Genomic DNA, 18,871 nt, shown 5'->3' on the forward strand with positions numbered 1-18,871 from the left:
CCTGTCCCGCTGAGTTACTCCAGCATTGTGTGTCTGTACAGTTTAGTTTCAGTTTAGTTTGGAGATACAGCACAGAAACAGGCCCTTCGGCACACCGAGTCCGCACCGACCAGCGATCCCCACATACATGCACGATCCTACACACACTAGGGACATAGACAATAGTAGTAGGAGTAGGCCATTCGGCCCTTCGAGCCAGCACCGCCATTCAACGTGATCATGGCTGATCATCCCCAATCAGTATAATTTAAAATTATACCAAACTGATTAGCCGACAAACCTGCACATCTTTGGAGTGCGGGAGAAAACCCAGGCAGAACGTGCAAACTCCGTACAGACAGCACCCGTAGTAAGGATGGAACCCGGGTCTCTGGCGCAAGTGAGGAAGCGACTCTACCGCTGCGCCACCGTGCCGCCCTTATCCAAATGGTTCCGCTCACTAAACAATCCCACACGTTTTTTCCCAGTCAACCCCCTCCCATCAGGTTCTCCAAGATGGATTTAGGTTTTGTTATTGTCATGTGTACAGAGGTACAGCGAAAAGCTTTGTTCAGCATTATATCCAGTCACTTCAAGTTACACTATACATACATGCAATCAAGGCAAACTGCAGTACAATAGGCAGAGCAAAGAGAAAGAGATCAGACCACAGAACATTGTGTTACGACATTGTCGTGTTACAGGGAGGTGGGAGATCGCAACCTTCATGTGGTCCGCCCTGTTTCGACGAATGCAATCAACCCGACGTGCACATACTAATAGATCAAATAGAACAAGTTGACCCGCAACTTGAAGGGCCTGTCCCACTGTACGAGGTAATTCACAAGTTCTCCCGAGTTTTCCCCTGATTCGCACTCGGAGAATGTCCGTAGCGGGTCCGTAGGAATTCTTGGATGTCTTGTAGCGGCTCGTACGAGTAAAAGTAACAATTTCTTTCATCTCGAGTATTTTTTTACTCGTGGACATTTTTCGCAGAGTTGAAAAAACGTCGCGAGTTTACCGGATTTCCCAAGTACCTACCGTTACTAGTACGAGCCGCTACGAGACATCCACGAACTCCTAAGGAACCGCTACGGACATTCTCCGAGTTTGAATCAGGGGAAAACTCGGGAGAACTCTTGAATTACCTCGTTAAGTGGGACAGGCCCTTTAGGCTGTGCACGCCATACGCAAGAAGACGAAGAGGAAAAAGTGCGATACTCACAATGAGGTTGGTTGGAAGATGAGAGCTTATGGCCTTTCAGAAGCCTAATAACAGAGGGGTAAGCAGCTGTTCCTGAGTCTGGTGGTGCACGCTTTCAAGCTTCTGTACCTTCTGCCCCGTAGAAGCGGGGAGCGGAAGAGTCATTCAGAGTGGTCAATTAATCTATTCATCTGCACGTCGTTGCCAAATGGGAAGGAAACTTTAAAATCAGTTTTAAAAAATGACTAATTTAACTTGGCATTATGTTCGGAATAGACGATAGACAATAGGTGCAGGAGTAGGCCATTCGGCCCTTCAAGCCAGCACCGCCATTCACTGTGATCATGGTTGCCATTGTGGGCAGAAGGACCTATTCCTGTGCTTTAGACTTCATACTTTAGAGAGATACAGCACAGGAAAAGGCCCACCGAGTCCGCGCCGACCAGCGATCACAGTGTACATCAACACAATCCTACACACACTAGGGACAGTTTACAATTTTACTGAGGCCACCGCAGCACCTCACAGCGCCAGAGACCCGGGTTCGATCCCGACCACGGGTGCTGTCTTTACGGAGTTTGTACGTTCTCCACGTGACCTGCGTGGGAATTTCTCCCACACTCCAAAGACGTACAGGTTTGCAGATTAATTGGCTTAGGGTATAAGTGTAAATTTGTCCCTAGTGTGTGTAGGATAGTGTTAATTTGCGGAGATTGCAGGTCAGTGCGGACTCGGTGGGCTGAAGGGCCTGTTTCCGCATTGCATCTCGGGGGTGGGGGGGGAAGGGTTACGTTCTGAGTATCCAGACCAAACCAGTGACCTGTGACCTGTGAATCCACCATCAGCAGCTTTGGAACTCGGAGTCAGATATAGAAACATAGAAACATAGAAATTAGGTGCAGGAGTAGGCCATTCGGCCCTTCGAGCCTGCACCGCCATTCAATGTGATCATGGCTATTGAAAGGTATTTAGAATAACCGGCTAATGTCAGACACAATTATAACCGTGAAATCACTGGATTGTTGGAACAAGCCCTGGATCACCGATTACCAAGGTCATGAGCTAGCAGATAGTCTGAAGAAGGGTCTCGACCCGAAACATCACCTTTTCCTTTGCTCCATAAATGCTGCCTCACCCACTGAGTTTCTCCAGCATTTTTGTTTACCAGAGCCATGAGAATCATATTATACTGGTCGGCCATCCGAATTTGGAATCTAGCACATAGGTTAAGGTCATATGTGCTAGGAGCAGAATTAGGCCATTCGGCCCATCAAGTTTATTCTGCCATTCAATCATGGCTGATCTATCTCTCTCTCCTAACCCCATTCTCCTGCCTTCACTCCATAACCCTCGACACCCGTGCTGATCCTATCTATCTCTGCCTTCAAAATATCCATAGACTTGGCCTCCACAGCCGTCTGTGGCAATGAATTTGGTTAAGTGAACAAGCGGTGCCGGTTCCAGGCGAGTCCCAGGCTGTTGTGGGCCTCCAGCCATCTTCTTCCTTGGACACCACCTCCCTCTCCTCACCTCTCCACCTCTCCTCCCCAGGGATGCATCCCGCAGCCACCTCAAGGGCAAATTTCAGAGATTCAGCGCTGAACCAGGCCCTCCGGCTCGGGTTGCCAACTTCACACTCCCAAATAAGGGACAAATTCCTGACGGCAATTCGTTGACCGACTCGGTCGTGGCTGGGTGAATGAGGAGTTGGCCCCGGGTGCCGGACTGCACACAAAGCCCAGCCGGCGGGCCAGCTGAGGAGTTTTGGCCTGGGCCTGCCATCGTCCTGTAATTTAGCCCAATATACGGGATGTCCCGGCTAATACAGGACAGTTGGCAACCCTGCCTTCAGCTCACCGTGTCCGCACCAACCAGTGATCACCCCTGTACACTAACACTATCCTACGCACACTAGGCCCAATTTATAGAAGACTGTTAACCTACAAACCTGCACCTCTTTGGAATGCGGAAGGAAACCAAAGCACCCGGAGAAAACCCACGCAGGAGAACGTGCAAACTCCGTCCAGACAGCACCCGCAGTCAGGATCGAACCTGGATGTCGGGCGCTGTAAGGTAGAAGGGCCTGTCTCCACGCTGTATGACTTTTTATTTTACGCTGGTTAATTCCCGGGATGGCGGGACTGTCATATGCTGAGAGAATGAAGCAGCTGGGCTTGTACACTCTGCAGTTTAGAAGGATGAGAGGGCATCTCATTGAAACATATAAGATTATTAAGGGCTTGGACACACTAGAGGCGGGAAATATGTTCCCGATTTTGGGGGAGTCCAGAATCAGGGGCCACAGTTTAAGAATAATGGGTAAGCCATTTAGAACGGAGTCGAGGAAACAGAGAGTGGTGAGTCTGTGGAATTCTCTGCCTCAGGCGGCAGTGGAGGTCGGTTCTCTGGACACTTTCAAGAGAGAGCTAGATAGGGCTCTTGAAGATAGCGGAGTCAGGGGATATGGGGAGAAGGCAGGAACGGGGTACTGATTGGGGTTGATCAGCCATGATCACATTGAATGGCGGTGCTGGCTCGAAGGGCCTACTCCTGCACCTATTGTCTATTGCTGTATGACTTTGAATTTTATATACTGAACTTCTTTTTGTTGTTTACACAGTATCGTGTTTGCAGAGTACCGTGTTAGCATTGTCAGTCGAGCTGCTGCAAGTAAAAATCACATTGTTTTTGTATCTGTTTGACCTGTGACAACATAACGCTCTGGACTTGACTCCTGATGCGTTCTCTGCAACGTTGCTCCTCTCTGTCCACAAGTGATTGGACTATTGCACTTTACAAAGATTCTCAAACACTTCAAATCAACCATGTTGGTAAATCTGTCGTTGGATCACCTAATTATTCTGTGATGGAAATTGAAATTATATAGCAAAAACAATAATCTATAAAATACAAGCCAATGCGGGCATAAATAGCTGAAAGACTAATCGTAAAATGAATGGAAAGAATGATAACTATTTGCATTTATATTGCTTTTTCGCAAACTGCGGGCCACAAGGTACTTGTGTGAATATTGCCAGTGCATTCAAGTACATGAAGATACCTCAGGACGAACATGAGTTCTTTAATGACCACCTGAAGAGGTAGATAGGCATCACAAGAACTACTTCACTGCAGACACAACAACCTTCAGCGACACACAAAGTGAATGAATGAATGAATAAGTTTGTTGGCCAAGTATGTACAAGTACAAGGGATTTGCCTTGGTGCAGTGTGATGTGAGTTGCCATACAGCCATACGAATAAAAAGAACGCAACACACGATAGAGTTGAACATGAACATCCCCCACACAGCAGAATCAACGTTTCCCACTGTGAGGGAAGGCAATAAAGTTCAGGCATCTTTCTCTTTGGTCGCCCGTGGTCGGGGCCTTTGAACCCTCCGCAGTCGCCGCTACAGCAGCCCGATGTACAGGCCCTCTCGCCGGGATGATCGGCACTCCGGCGTCGGAACGGAAGAACACACTCAGCGGCTTGGAGTTTCCGAATCCGCCACTTCCTACCAGAGACCGCGGCTCCCGTAGTCCACAGGCTGAGCTGGACGGAGCCAGGCCCAGCTGGACTGAGCTACAACACTGGCGGTCCCAGGCAAGGGATCCCTAGCCTCCGCGATCTTAAAGTTGGCGCCGCCCGCGGCTACAAGCTCCGCAAACCACACTCACGGTGTTTAAGTCAGCAGGCTGGATCTCCAACACCGCTCCGCGATGATAATTCAGCGCTGCGCTCACCGCTGAAGCGCTGGCCGGTCTTCGGTAGGAAAGGCCGCGCCAATCCAGTTGGTAGGCCGCGGTGGGGGGGGGGGGGTTGGGGGGGGGGGGATGATGAAGATGCGACTCAGAGAAAAGACACTATCTCCGTCCAGGTAAGTGACTGGGAAATGGTTTCCCCCTATTCCCCCACCTCACACACCACCCCCCACATAAAAAAGACTAAGAAACAAAACTACAGTATACAATTAAGAATAAAACATAAAACATTAAACATTAATAATAAAACATTATAGCTTAAACATGAGAATGCAATAAAATACCAGATCAAAGGGAGGCTACAGATTTTTGGTTATTGAGTAGAGCAACTACTCGTGGAAAAAAACTGCTTATATGTCTGGCTGTGGCAGCTTTGACAGTCCGGAGTCGCCTTCCAGAAGGAAGTGATTCAAAGATTAGAGGGGTCAGAGATGATCTTGCCCGCTCGCTTCCTGGCCCTTGCAGTGCACAGTTCATCAATGGAAGGAAGATTGCAGCCAATAACCTTCTCAGCTGATCGGACGATTCGCTGCAGCCTCAGGATGTCGTGCTTGGTGGCTGAGCCAAACCAGACCATGATGGAGAAGGTGAGGACAGACTCTACGATGGCCGTGTAGAATTGGACCATCATTGCCTGTGGCAGATTGTGCTTCCTCAGCTGCCGTAGGGAGTACATCCTCCGTTGGGCCTTTTTGACTGTGGAGTCGATGGTGGCCCCCCACTTAACGTCCTTGGAGATTATGGTTCCCAGGAACTTAAAAGACTTTCTGTCTGTCAGGAAGCTGGTGATCCACCAACAGAGGGGTTCAGGCACAGTCAACTCGGAAAGTTTGGAGTATAGTAGCTCTGGCACAACAGTGTTGAATGCAGAGCTAAAATCAACAAACAGGATCCTCGCATAGGTCCCCTGGTGGTCTAGGTGCTGGAGGATGAAGTGCAGGCCCAGGTTGACTGCGTCATCCACAGATCTATTGGCCCGATATGCAAACTGCAGAGGGGTTCGTGATATTTTTCAGCTTGGCCAGCACGAGTCTTTCAAGGGTCTGGAGGAACTCATGAAGCTGGAAAGAGACGCAGGGAAGATTTATGCGGATATTGCCAGGACCTGAGGGCCTGAACTGTAGGAAGAGGTTGAGGCAGGTTGGGACTCTATTCCTTGGAGCGCAGGAGGATGAGGGGAGATCTTATGGAGGTGTAGGAAATTATGAGGGCAATAGATCGGGTAGATGCGCAGTCTTTTACCCAGAGTAGGGCAATCGGGAACCAGAGGCCATAGGTTTAAGGTAAGGGGGAAAAGATTTAATAGGAATCTAAGAGGCAGCTTTTTCCATACATAGGGTGGTGGGTGCATGGGACAAGCTGCCAGAGGAGGTCGTTGAGGCAGGTACTATCATAACTTTTAAAATACACTTGGACAGGTACATGGTTGGGAAAGGTTCAGAGGGACATGGGCCAAACATAGGCAGGTGGGACTGGTGTAGATGGGGCATCTTGGTGGGCATGGGAAAGTTAGGCTGAAGGGCCTGTTTCCGTGCTCTGTGGTTCCATGGATCAGTGGGGGATAGTAGGGTGGAACAACTAATCATCACTGACCCAACTATGAAACGGCCTCCACTTAACTGGGGCGGCACAGTGGCGCAGCGGTAGAGTTGCTGCCTCACAGCGCCAGAGACCCGGGTTCCATCCTAACCTCAGGTGCTACCTGTACGGAGTTTGTACGCTCTTAGCCACAGAAGGATGTGGAGGCCAAGTCAGTGGATATTTTTAAGGCAGAGGTAGATAGATTCTTGATTAGTGCGGGTGTCAGGGGTTATGGGGTGAAGGCAGGAGAATGGGGTTAGGAGAGAGAGATAGATCGGCCATGACTGAACAGCGTAGTAGACTTGATGGGCCGAATGGCCTAATTCTGCTCCTATCTCTTATGATCTTATAGATTTCCACCCTCATCCCGAAGGCGTGCAGGTTTGTAAGTCGATTGGCCCTCTGTAAATTTTCCCTAGTGTATAGGGAGTAGGATTTAAAAAATTGGATTAATATAGAATATGAACGGGTGAGCGGTGACCAGCAGGGACGATGGGCCAAAGGGCCTGTTTCCATGCCGTATCACTAAACTAAACTTTGTGTGTTGCTGAAGACTCCAGCATCTGCAGGTCCTCGTGTTTGCAGTGAACTAGCTCTTGTGATGCCTATCTGCCTCTGCAAGGGCCTGTCCCACTTTCATGAATGAATTCAAAATCTTTGCCGAGTTTAGATAAGATAAGATAAGATACATTAATTGTCATTTGGACCCCTTGAGGTCCAAACGAGATGCCGTTTCTGCAGCCATACATACAAACACATAGACCCAAGACACAACATAATTTAACATAAACATAAACATCCATCACATCGCTGTGATGGAAGGCCAAATAAACTTATCTCTCCACTGCACTCTCCCCCCCCCCGATGTCAGAGTCAAAGTCAAAGCCCCCGGCTGGCGATGGCAATTGTCCCGCGGCCATTAAAGCCACGCCGGGTGGTGCGAGGTCGCACACCGGGTCTTGGTGTTGGAGCCCCCGGTGTGCGCTCGCAGAGTCCCGCGGCCATTCCAAGCCGCGCGGGGCAGTGATGTAGACCCCGCTCCAGGAGCTCTTCGACCCCGCAACTCGGGCGGGGGAAGTCGCCGTTGCGAGAGCCCTGAAAAGCGGTCTCCCTCCAGGGAGCCGCGGGCTCCCGGTGCCGCCGTCCACAGACCTGTCGTTGGAGCCTCCGACTCTCCGGTCGGGCCGCAGCAGCAGCAGCAGAAGCGCTCCTCCACCGCTCCACCCGTTCCGGACTCGGCCAGCCCCGCGACGGCGACGGTGAGTTGTAGCACCAGAGTCCCCGGCTTCTTCCTGTTGGAGGCCGCTCCTCGTTGCGGCCCCAACGACAACGGAAACCTGATGAGAAAAGGTCGGGTCTCCAGTGCAGGGAGAGATTTTAAGTTACTTAAAGAAAAAAAATCAAGATTGTGGTAATCTAAGAACTCCTACGACCTTCCACGACTATGCCCATGAACTTCTACTAGTATGTCTACGAATTCCCACGACTATTTCGATGCCATCCTTACGAGTAAAAAGTTGCAATTTCTTTCATCCCGACCATTTTCGTGGACTCGTGGACATTTTTTAATCGGGCTGGAAAACAACGTCCCGACTTACCTGATGCCACGTGTACCTACGGCTGGCACAACGGGCCGCTACGATATATCTACAAACTCCTGCGACCTCCTACGGACTCGTTACGAACATTCTGCGAGTTTGAATCAAGGGGAATACTCGGGAGAATTCGTGAATAACTCGGGAAAGTGGGACAGGCCCTTCAGGTGGTCATTAAAGAACTCGTGTTAGTCCCAAGGAACCTTCATGTACTTGAGAACGCTGCAATATTCACTCAAGTACCAAAGTAGACCACAGTTTGCAAAGAGCAATATAAATGCAAATAGTTTCCATCCTTCATCCATTCATTTTATGATTAGTCTCTGTCCACCCTGCACCTTTCAGTCAATCAATCCATGGTCTGATCTGTCTTTTCAGATCGCTTTCATTCATTTGTTCTTTGTACCATCTCATATCTCTCGTTTTCCTCTCCCCTGACTCTCAGTCTGATGAAGGGTCTCGGCCAAAAACGTCACCCATTCCTTTTCCCCAGAGATGTTGCCTGTCCCGGTGAGTTACTCCAGTTTGTTGTGTCTATCTTCGGTTTAAACCAGAATCTGCAGTTCCTTCCATCAATCCATCAATCAAGACAGTTGCCTAAGAATAGTTTATTTGATGACTACACAGACAAATATGTGAAGATTAACTTTAGTTTAGTTTATAAATACAGCGTGGAAACAGGCCCTTCGGCCCACTGGGTCCGCGCCGACCAGCGATCCCCGCACATTAACACTATCCTACACCCACTAGGGACAATTTTTATATTTACCAAGCCAATTAACCTAGAAACTTGTATGTCTTTTGAGTGTGGGAGGAAACCGAAGATCTTGGAGAAAACCCGCGCAGGTCACGGGGAGAAGGTACAAACTCAGTGCAGGCGGCACCCGTAGTCGGGATTGAACCCGGGTCTCCGGCGCTGCATTCGCTGTAAGGCGGTAACAATACCACTGCGCCACTGTGCCCCCATCCATCACTAACACCAGCCAAGAGATAGCACTAGAGTCTCATTTGCATTATTCACATAGAACATAGAGCAGTACAGCACAGGAACGGGCCCTTCAGCCCACAATGTTTGTGCCGAACATGATGCCAAGTTAGTCTGATCTCCTCTTCCTGCAGGTGATCCATATCCCTCCATTCCCTGCACTTCCACATGTCTGTTGAAAAGCCTCTTAAACACCACTATCGTGTCTGCCTCCACCATCACCCCAGGCAGCGAGCGCGTTCCATGCTCTCACCACAATTTGTGTAAAATATTTGCCCCGCATACCTCCAATACACTTGCCCCCTCTCACTTTATAGCTATGCCCTCTAGTGATGATTATTTCCATCCTGGGAAAAGGTTCTGACTGTCTACCTGATCTACACCTCTCATAATATTATCTATACTATTACTAAAACTCTCAGCTTGTCCTCATCCGGTCTGCGTTGTTTTTACATCTGCACAAAAACGGTACCCTATATTGCTAGGATTTTTTTGCCACCTTACACACCGTTCTCCTCCGCTCCAAGCGCACCAAGTTTTGTTCCGATCGATGGAATATTACAAAAGTTATGAAGGTTAAAAAATCGTGAGATCAGCAGATTGGTCTTAATTGTCTGCCAGTTACCTTTTCCGGCAACCGTGAGTGAACCGTGAGTCCAACATCCGTGAGTGAGTGAACTGTGAGTCCAGCAGCTGTGAGTTAGTGAACCGTGAGTCTAGCAGCCGTGACTGAGTGAACTGTGAGTCCAGCAGCCGTGAGTGAGTGAACCGTGAGTCCAGCAGCCGTGACTGAGTGAACTGTGAGTCCAGCAGCCGTGAGTGAGTGAACTGTGAGTCCAGCAGCCGTGACTGAGTGAACTGTGAGTCCAGCAGCCGTGAGTGAGTGAACTGTGAGTCCAGCAGCCGTGACTGAGTGAACTGTGAGTCCAGCAGCCGTGAGTGAGTGAGTGAACTGTGAGTCCAGCAGCTGTGAGTGAGTGAACCGTGAGTCTAGTAGCCATGAGTGAATGAACTGTGTCCAGAAACCGTGACTGAATGAACTGTAAGTCCAGAAATCGTAACTGAGTGAACTGTGAGTCCAGTAGCTGCCCGGAGCGTGGAGCCTGCCCGATTGCTGCAAACTCGAGATCCTGGGGAGGTGAGGAGTGAGAGTGGGGGGATTGAGGGAGCCGGGAGCTGGCGAGGCCGGGTGCTGGAAGGACTCACCACCCCCACCCACACACCCCCATCCCCTTCCCCTCACACACACTCCTCCCCCCAGTGGCGGCCACAGCAGCGGTTGGCCACGGCAGCGCTCTCCTCCCCCTCCCCTGGCTACAGAACGCTCCCTCCGCATACGTCTAGTATACATTAAACCCTCATTATAATGGACTGAGGGGGGGGGGGGGGGGGGGGGGGGGGGGGGGGGGAGGGGAGGGGGAGGGGGAATAGCGTCCTGTATTGCCGATGGTCCATTATAACTAAGGGATTGTCAATGTATACATAGTGGAAACAAACACCTGTAGATGCTGGTTAATACACAAAAGGATTCAGAGTGCTGGTCAGGCAGCATCTGTGGAGAACATGGATAGGTGACGTTTCACAGAGTGCTGGAGTAACTCAGCGGGTCAGGCAGCATCTGTGGAGAACATGGATAGGTGACGTTTCACAGAGTGCTGGAGTAACTCAGCGGGTCAGGCAGCATCTGTGGAGAACATGGATAGGTGACGTTTCACAGAGTGCTGGAGTAACTCAGCGGGTCAGGCAGCATCTGTGGAGAACATGGATAGGTGACGTTTCACAGAGTGCTGGAGTAACTCAGCGGGTCAGGCAGCATCTGTGGAGAACATGGATAGGTGACGTTTCACAGAGTGCTGGAGTAACTCAGCGGGTCAGGCAGCATCTGTGGAGAACATGGATAGGTATCCTTTTGGGTCTAGATCCTTCTTTAGACTCCTGGTCTGGAACTACGCCCACAATCCACGCGAGTTGGCGGCCCGGAGAAAAATGAAGTTGTGGACGCAGCCCAGACCATCACACAAACCAACCTCCCTTCCATTGACTCCATCTACACCTCACGCTGCCTCGGCAAGGCAAGCAGCATCATCAAGGACCAGTCGCACCCTGGCCACTCCCTCTTCTCCCCTCTCCCATCAGGCAAGAGGTACAGAAGTGTGAAAACAAACGCACACCTCCAGATTCAGGGACAGTTTCTTCCCAGCTGTTATCAGGCAACTGAATCATCCTACCACAACCAGAGAGCAGTGCTGAACTACTATCTACCTCATTAGAGACCTTCGGACTATCATTGATTGGACTTTACTGGACTTTATTTGCAATAAACATTATTTCCTTTATCATGTATCTGTACACTGTGAACGGATCGATTGTAATCACTTAAAAAGCTTTTTCCATGTAAACCCTCGCAATATTAGACCTCCATATAGCAGATTTTGGTTACAGCAGACCAAGGATGAGGGGTGATCTTACAGATGTGTACAAAACAATGAGAGGAATATATCAAGTAGACGCACAGAGTCTCTTGCCCAGAGTATGTGAATCGAGGACCAGAGGACATGGGTTTAAGGTGAGAGGAGAAATATTAAATCGGAAGCTGAGGGGTAAATTTTTTACGCAAAGTGTGGTTAGTGTATGGAACGAGCTGCCGGAGGAAGCAGTTGAGGCAGGGACTATCATAATGCCATAAGGTCATAATTGATGGGAGCAGAATTAGGTCATTCGGCCTATCAAGTCATCTCTGCCATTTAATCATGGCTGATCTATCTCTCCCTCCTAATCCCATTCTCCTGCCTTCTCCCCATAACCCCTGACACCCGTTCTAATCAAGAATCTATCTATCTCTGCCTTAAAAATATACACTGATGGACTCCACAGCCTTCTGTGGCAAAGAATTCCACAGGTTCACCACCATCTAACTAAAGAAATTCAGTTATAGATACATAGACAATAGGTGCAGGAGTAGGTCATTCGCAATTTCGAGTCAGCACCACCATTCAATGTGATCATGGCAGATCATCCCCAATCAGTACCCCGTCCTGCCTTCTCCCCATACCCCTTGATTCTGATAGCCCTTAGAGCTCTATCTAACTCTCTTTTGAAAGCATCCAGTGAATCGAACTCTCCTGCCAGCTGAGGCAGAGAATTCCACAAATTCACAACTCTCTGTGTGAAAACGTGTTTCCTCATCGCCGTTCTTAATGGCCTATCCCTTATTCTTAAACTATGGCCCCTGGTTCTGGACTCCACCAACATCAGAAACATGTTTCCTGCTTCTAGCTTGTCCAATCCCTTAATAATTTTAAAATACCCTCTCATCCTAAATTCCAGTGAATACAAGCCCAGTCCATTCTTTCTTCATATGACAATGGACAATAGGTACAGGAGTAGGCCATTCGGCCCTTTGAGCCAGCACCGCCATTCAATGTGATCATGGCTGATCATCCACAATCAGCACCTCGATCTTGCCTTCTCACCATATCCCCTGACTCCGCTATCTTTAGGAGCCCTATCAAGCTCTTTCTTGAAAGTATCCAGCGAACCGGCCCCCACCACCCTCTGAAGCAGAGAATTCCACACTCTGCCACTCTCCGTGTGAAAAAGTCCCGCCATCCCGGGAATTAACCTTTTGAACCTACGCTGAACTCCCTCAATAGCAAGAATGGTCTTAAATTCAAGAAGTTTAGTCAAACATGACCTTCCAGGCACAAATCCATGTTGACTGTTCCTAATCAGACCCTGTTTATCCAGAGGCTTATATATATTATCTCTAAGTATCCTTTCAATTAATTTGCCCACCACTAACATCAAACTAACAGGTCAATAATTGCCAGGTTTACTCTTAGAACCCTTTTTAAACAATGGAACAATATGCGCAGTACGCCAATCCTCCAGCACTATTCCCGTTTCTAATGACAATTGAAATATTTCTGTCATAGCCCCTGCTATTTCTACACTAACTTCTCTCAATGTCCTAGGGAATATCCTGTCAGCACCTGGAGACTTATCCACTTTTATATTTTTCAAAAGTGTCAGTACTTCCTCTTCTTTGAATCTCACAATTTCCATAGCTACTCTACTTGTTCCCCTTACCTCACATAATTCAATTTCCTTCTCCTTGGTGAATACTGAAGAAAATAAATTGTTCAATATCTTCCCCATCTCTTTTGGCTCTGCAGATAGCTGTCCACTCTGACTCTCTAATGGACCAATTTTATCCCTCGTTATCCTTTTGCTATTAATAAAGCTGTAGAAACCCTTTGGATTTACTTTTACCTTACATGCCAAAGCAACCTCATATCTTCTTTTAGCTTTTCTAATTTCTTTCTTAAGATTCTTTTTACATTCTTTATGCTCCACAAGCACCTCATTTACTCCATGCAGCCTATAATTATTGTAGATCTCCCTCTTTTTCCAAACAAGATGTCCAATTTCCCTTGAAAACCAGGGCTCTTTCCAATTTTTACTATTTCCTTTCAATCGAACAGGGACATAAAGATTCTGTACTCTTAAAATGTAATCTTTAAATGTCCTCCATTTCTCTTCTACATCCTTCCCATCAAACAAAATGTCCCAATTCACTCCTTTTAAATCCTTTCGCATCTCCTCCAAGTTAGCCTTTCTCCAATCAAAAATCTCAACCCTAGGTCCAGTTCTGACCCTCTCCATAATTATATTGAAACTAATGGTATTGTGATCACTGGACCCGAAGTGTTCCCCAACACATACCTCCGCCACCTGACCTGTCTCATTTCCTAACAGGAGGTCCAGCACTGCCCCTTCTCTAGTAGGTACCTCTATATATTGCTGCAAAAAACTATCCTGCACACATTTTACAAACTCCAAACCATCCAGCCCATTTACAGAATGTGTTTCCCAGTCTATGTGTGGAAAATTGAAATCTCCCACAATCACTACCTTGTGCTTACTACTAATATCTGCTATCTCCTTACACATTTGCTCTTCCAATTCTCGCTCCCCATTTGGCGGTCTATAATACACCCCTATAAGTGTTGCTACACCTTTCCCACTTCTCAGTTCCGCCCAAATAGCCTCCCTAGACGAGCCCTCTAATCTATCCTGCCAAAGCACTGCTGTAATATCTTCCCTGACTAGCAATGCAACACCTCCACCTCTTGCCCCTCCAATTCTATCACACCTGAAGCTACGAAATCCTGGAATATTTAGTTTCCAATCACTGCCCCCTCCTGCAACCATGTTTCACTGATCGCCACAACATCATACTTCCAGGTGTCAATCCAGGCTCTAAGCTCATCCACCTTTTTTATAATGCTCCTAGCATTAAAATATACTCATTTAAGAAACCCACCCCCTCTTATTCTCTGTTTATTATCTTTTTCTTCTTTCTCCCCTACATTTTGTGTCTGAGTGCTACCCTTCTCTGCCTTCTGCCTCACACACTGACTACTAGCTTTCCCTATTTGAGTCCTCCCCCCCCAAACCGTTCTAGTTTAAAGTCTCCGCACCATTCAGATAATAATTTACCTTCCCATTCTTGCCTCTAAAGTGGATAACCTCACATTTATCCACATTATACTGCATCTGCCATGCATCTGCCCACTCACCAAGTCTCTCTGCATCCTCATAGCATCCTCCTCACACTTCACACTGCCACCCAGCTTTGTGTTATCTGCAAATTTGTTAATGTTACTTTTAATTCCTTCATCTAAATCATTGATATATATTGTAAATAGCTGTGGTCCCCACACCGAGCCTTACGGCACCTCACTAGTCACTGCCTGCCATTCTGAAAGGGACCTGTTAATCCCTAATCTTTGTTTCCTGCGTGCCAACCAATTTTCTATCCATGTTAGCACTCTACCCCCAATACCATGTGCTCTAATTTTCCCCACTAATCTCCTATGTGGGATCTTATCAAAGGCTTTCAGGTACACTACATCCACTGGCTCTCCCTTGTCCATTTTCCTAGTTACATCCTCTAAAAATTCCAGAAGATTAGTCAAGCATGATTTCCCTTTTGTAAATCCATGTTGACTTGGACCGATCCTGCTACTACGATACAAATGTGCCGCTATTTCATCTTTTATAATTGACTCCAGCATCTTCCCCGCCACCGATGTCAGGCTAACTGGTCTATAATTCCCTGTTTTCTCCCTCCCTCCTTTCTTCAAAAGTGAGATAACATTAGCTACCCTCCAATCCATAGGAACTGATCCAAAATCAATAGAACATTGGAAAATGATCACCAATGTGTCCACAATTTCTAGAGCAACTTACTTAAGTACCCTGGGATGCAGACCATCAGGCCCTGGGGATTTATCAGCCTTCAGTTCCATCAGTCTATCCAACACCATTTCCTGCCAAATGTGAATTTCCTTCAGTTCTTCCATCACCCCAGATCCTCTGGCCACTAGTACATCAGGGATATTGTTTGTGTCCTCCTTAGTGAAGACGGATCCAAAGTCCCTGTTCAACTCGTCTGGCATTTCCTTGTTCCTCATAATAAATTCACCTGTTTCTGTTTTCAAGGGATCCACATTTGTCTTAAATATGTTTTTCTTCTTCACATACCTAAAGAAGCTTTTACTATCCTCCTTTATATTCCTGGCTAGCTTACCTTCATACTTCATCTTTTCTCCCCGTATTGTCTTTTAAGTTACTTTCTGTTGATCTTTAAAAGGTTCCCATTCCTCTGGCTTCCCGCTCATCTTTGCTACGTTACACATCTTCTCTTTTAGTTTTATACTGTCCTTGACTTCCCTTGTCATCCACGGACGCCTTTTACTCCCCTTAGAATCTTTCTTCCTCTTTTGATATATTTGATATATTTACAAAGCTTTTCAAGTCAAGAATAGAACCTAAAACGGAATGGATTATATTTGGAATAATAGTAGAAGATATCAATTTAAATAAAGACCAAAATGTTTTTTTTAATTATGGGTTAATAATTGGAAAGAAATTGATACTTAAATTTTGGAAAAATACAACCTTACCAACTGTTAAAATGTGGATTAGGAATATGATGGACATAGCACGCCTTGAAGAAATGAGACTCCGACTAATAGATAAATATGACCAATTCTTAAGGAGTTGGTCTCCTTTCATCGACTTTTTGGAATCATCTGATGCAGCGGTACTGTAAAGATTGCTGATTTCAGTTCATGCCATGGATAGATCTACATCTCCGAATAAAGATTTGAAAAACTCTCTTTTAAGGGGCCTTCTCTCCTATTTCTACTTTCCACTTTTTCTTTTTTTTTTTTATATACACACTTCATGTTTTTCTATTCTCTACCATCTATTTTTCCTCTTTTTCCCCTTTCTATTGTTTTCTTTTTCTTGTCTTGCTTACTTCTTTCTCAAAACATAAAATTAGAGGTTGTACATAGAATGGATTACAGTATGACATAGTTGGCACCTAAATTTAGGTTCCACTGTACTGTTTTGTATTGTATTAACTTCTAATAAAATTAAAAAATAAAAATAAAAAATAAAAAATCTTTCTTCCTCTTTGGAATGAAATGATCCTGCGTCTTTCTGGATTATTCCCAGAAATACCTGCCATTGCTGTTCCACCATCATCCCTGCTAGGGTCCCTTTCCAGTCAACTTTGGCCAGCTCCTCCCTCATGCCAACATAATCCCCCTTTGCTCAACTGTAATACTGACACTTCCGATTTTACCTTCTCCCTCTCAAATTGCAGATTATAACTCATCATATTATGGTCACTACCTCCTAATGGTTCCTTTACCTTGAGTTCCCTTATCAAATCCGGTTCATTACACAACACTAAATCTAGAATTGCCTTCTCCCTGGTAGGCTCCTGCTCTAAGAATCCATCTTGGAGGCACTCTGCAAATTCCCTTTCTTGGGGTCCAGTACCAACATGATTTTCCCGGTCTACCTGCATGTTGAAATCTCACATAACCACCGTAGCGAGACCTTTGCAACATACCAATTTTAACTCCTGATGCAACTTGCACCCTATGTCCAGGCTACTGTTTGGGGGCCTGTGGAGAACTCCCATTAGGGGCTTTTTACCCTTACATGTTCTCAGTTCTATCCATACTGACTCCACATCTCCTGTTTCAATATCACCCTTCGCAAGGGACTGAATTTCATTCCTTACCAACAGAGCCACCCCACCCCCTCTGCCCACCTGTCTGTCTTTTCGATAGGACGTATACCCCTGAATATTCAGTTCCCAGCCCTGATCCTCTTGCAGCCATGTTCCTGTAATTCCCACAACATCATACTTAACAATTTCTAAATGAGCCTCAAGCTCATCCATTTTATTTCTTATACTTCGCACATTCATATACAACACTTTTGATTCGGTATTCACCTCCACCTCATCATCTCCTTCCCAAGGAACGTCCTTTAAGTCTGATGCTGTGTCCTCTAGTCTTAGACTCTCCCACTAGTGGAAACATCCTCTCCACATCCACTCTATCCAAGCCTTTCACTATTCTGTACGTTTCAATGAAGTCCCCCCTCATTCTTCTAAATGTCAGCGAGTACAAGCCCAGTGCTGACAAACACACATAGTAGTTTAACTCACTCATTCCTGGGATGCCGGTAGGTGGCGCGACTCTCGTCAGCAGCGGCCTCTGCAGCCCGTCTGCGTTTTTATTATTTTTTGTCTATGTTTCTATGTAGTTTTTGTTATTTTTTGTTGGGGTGTGGGGGGGGGGGGGGGGGGGGGGTGTGGGGGGGGGTGGGGGTGGGGTGGGAGGGAGGGGGTAACTTTTAAATCTCTCCCTGCACGGGCGACCCAACCTTTTCTTTGTCGGGTCTCCGTTGTCGTTGGGGCTGCAACGAGGAGCGGCCTCCAACAGGAAGAGACCGGGGGCTCTGGTGCCGACTACTCACCTCACCGTCGCGGAGCTGGCCGAGTCCGGAGCGGGTGGAGCAGTGGTGGAGCGCTGCTGCTGCTGCGGCCCGACCTCCGGAGATTCGGAGGCTGCAACTGCGGGTCTGGCGGACGGCGGCACCGGGAGCCCGCGGGTCCCTGGAGGGAGACCGCTTTTCAGGGCTCCCGCAACGGCGACTTCTCCCGCCCGAGTTGCGGGGTTGAAGAGCTCCTGGAGCGGGGCCTGACATCACCGCCCCGCGCGGCTTGGAATGGCTGCGGGACTCTGCGAGCGCACGCCGGGGGCTTTAACACCAAGACCCGGTGTGCGACCCTCGCATCACCCGGCGTGGCTTTAATGGCCGTGGGACAATCGCCATCGCCAGCCGGGGGCTTTGACTTTGACTCTGACATCGGGGGGGGGAGTGCAGTGGAGAGATAAGTTTTTTGGCCTTCCATCACAGCAATGTGATAGATGTTTATGTAAATTATGTTGTGTCTTGGGTCTATTTGTTTGTAATGTATGGCTGCAGAAACGTCATTTCGTTTGGACCTCAAGGGGTCCAAATGACAAATAAATTGAATCTAATCATTCTTGTAAACCCCCTCTGGACCCTCTCCAGAGCCAGCACATTCTTCCTCAGATATGGGGCCCAAATTTGCTTACAATATTCCAAATGTGGACTGACCAGCGCCTTATAGAGCCTCAGCATTACATCCCTGTTTTTGTATACAAGCCCTCTTGAAATAAATGTGAGCATTGAGATTGTCTTCTTTACCACTGATTCGACTTGCAGATTAACATTTTGGGAATCCTGCACCAGCTCCCAAGTCCCTTTGCACCTCCGATTTCTGGATTCTCTCCCCATTTAGAAAATAGTCTGTGCCTTTATTCTTACGACCAAAATGCATGACTCCACACTTTGCTACACT

At 47.4% G+C, this 18,871-nt stretch overlaps 1 protein-coding gene across 1 annotated transcript in view; it reads right to left on the minus strand.

Moving 5' to 3' along the window:
* Positions 1-18,871, minus strand: part of LOC129694343 (protein WWC2-like) — a gene marked incomplete at its 5' end in the record, with an annotated part of 76,192 nt that overhangs the window by 41,289 nt on the left and 16,032 nt on the right.

This window comes from Leucoraja erinacea, unplaced genomic scaffold (genome assembly GCF_028641065.1).
Source record: "Leucoraja erinacea ecotype New England unplaced genomic scaffold, Leri_hhj_1 Leri_631S, whole genome shotgun sequence".
NCBI classification, from domain to species: Eukaryota; Metazoa; Chordata; class Chondrichthyes; order Rajiformes; family Rajidae; genus Leucoraja; species Leucoraja erinaceus.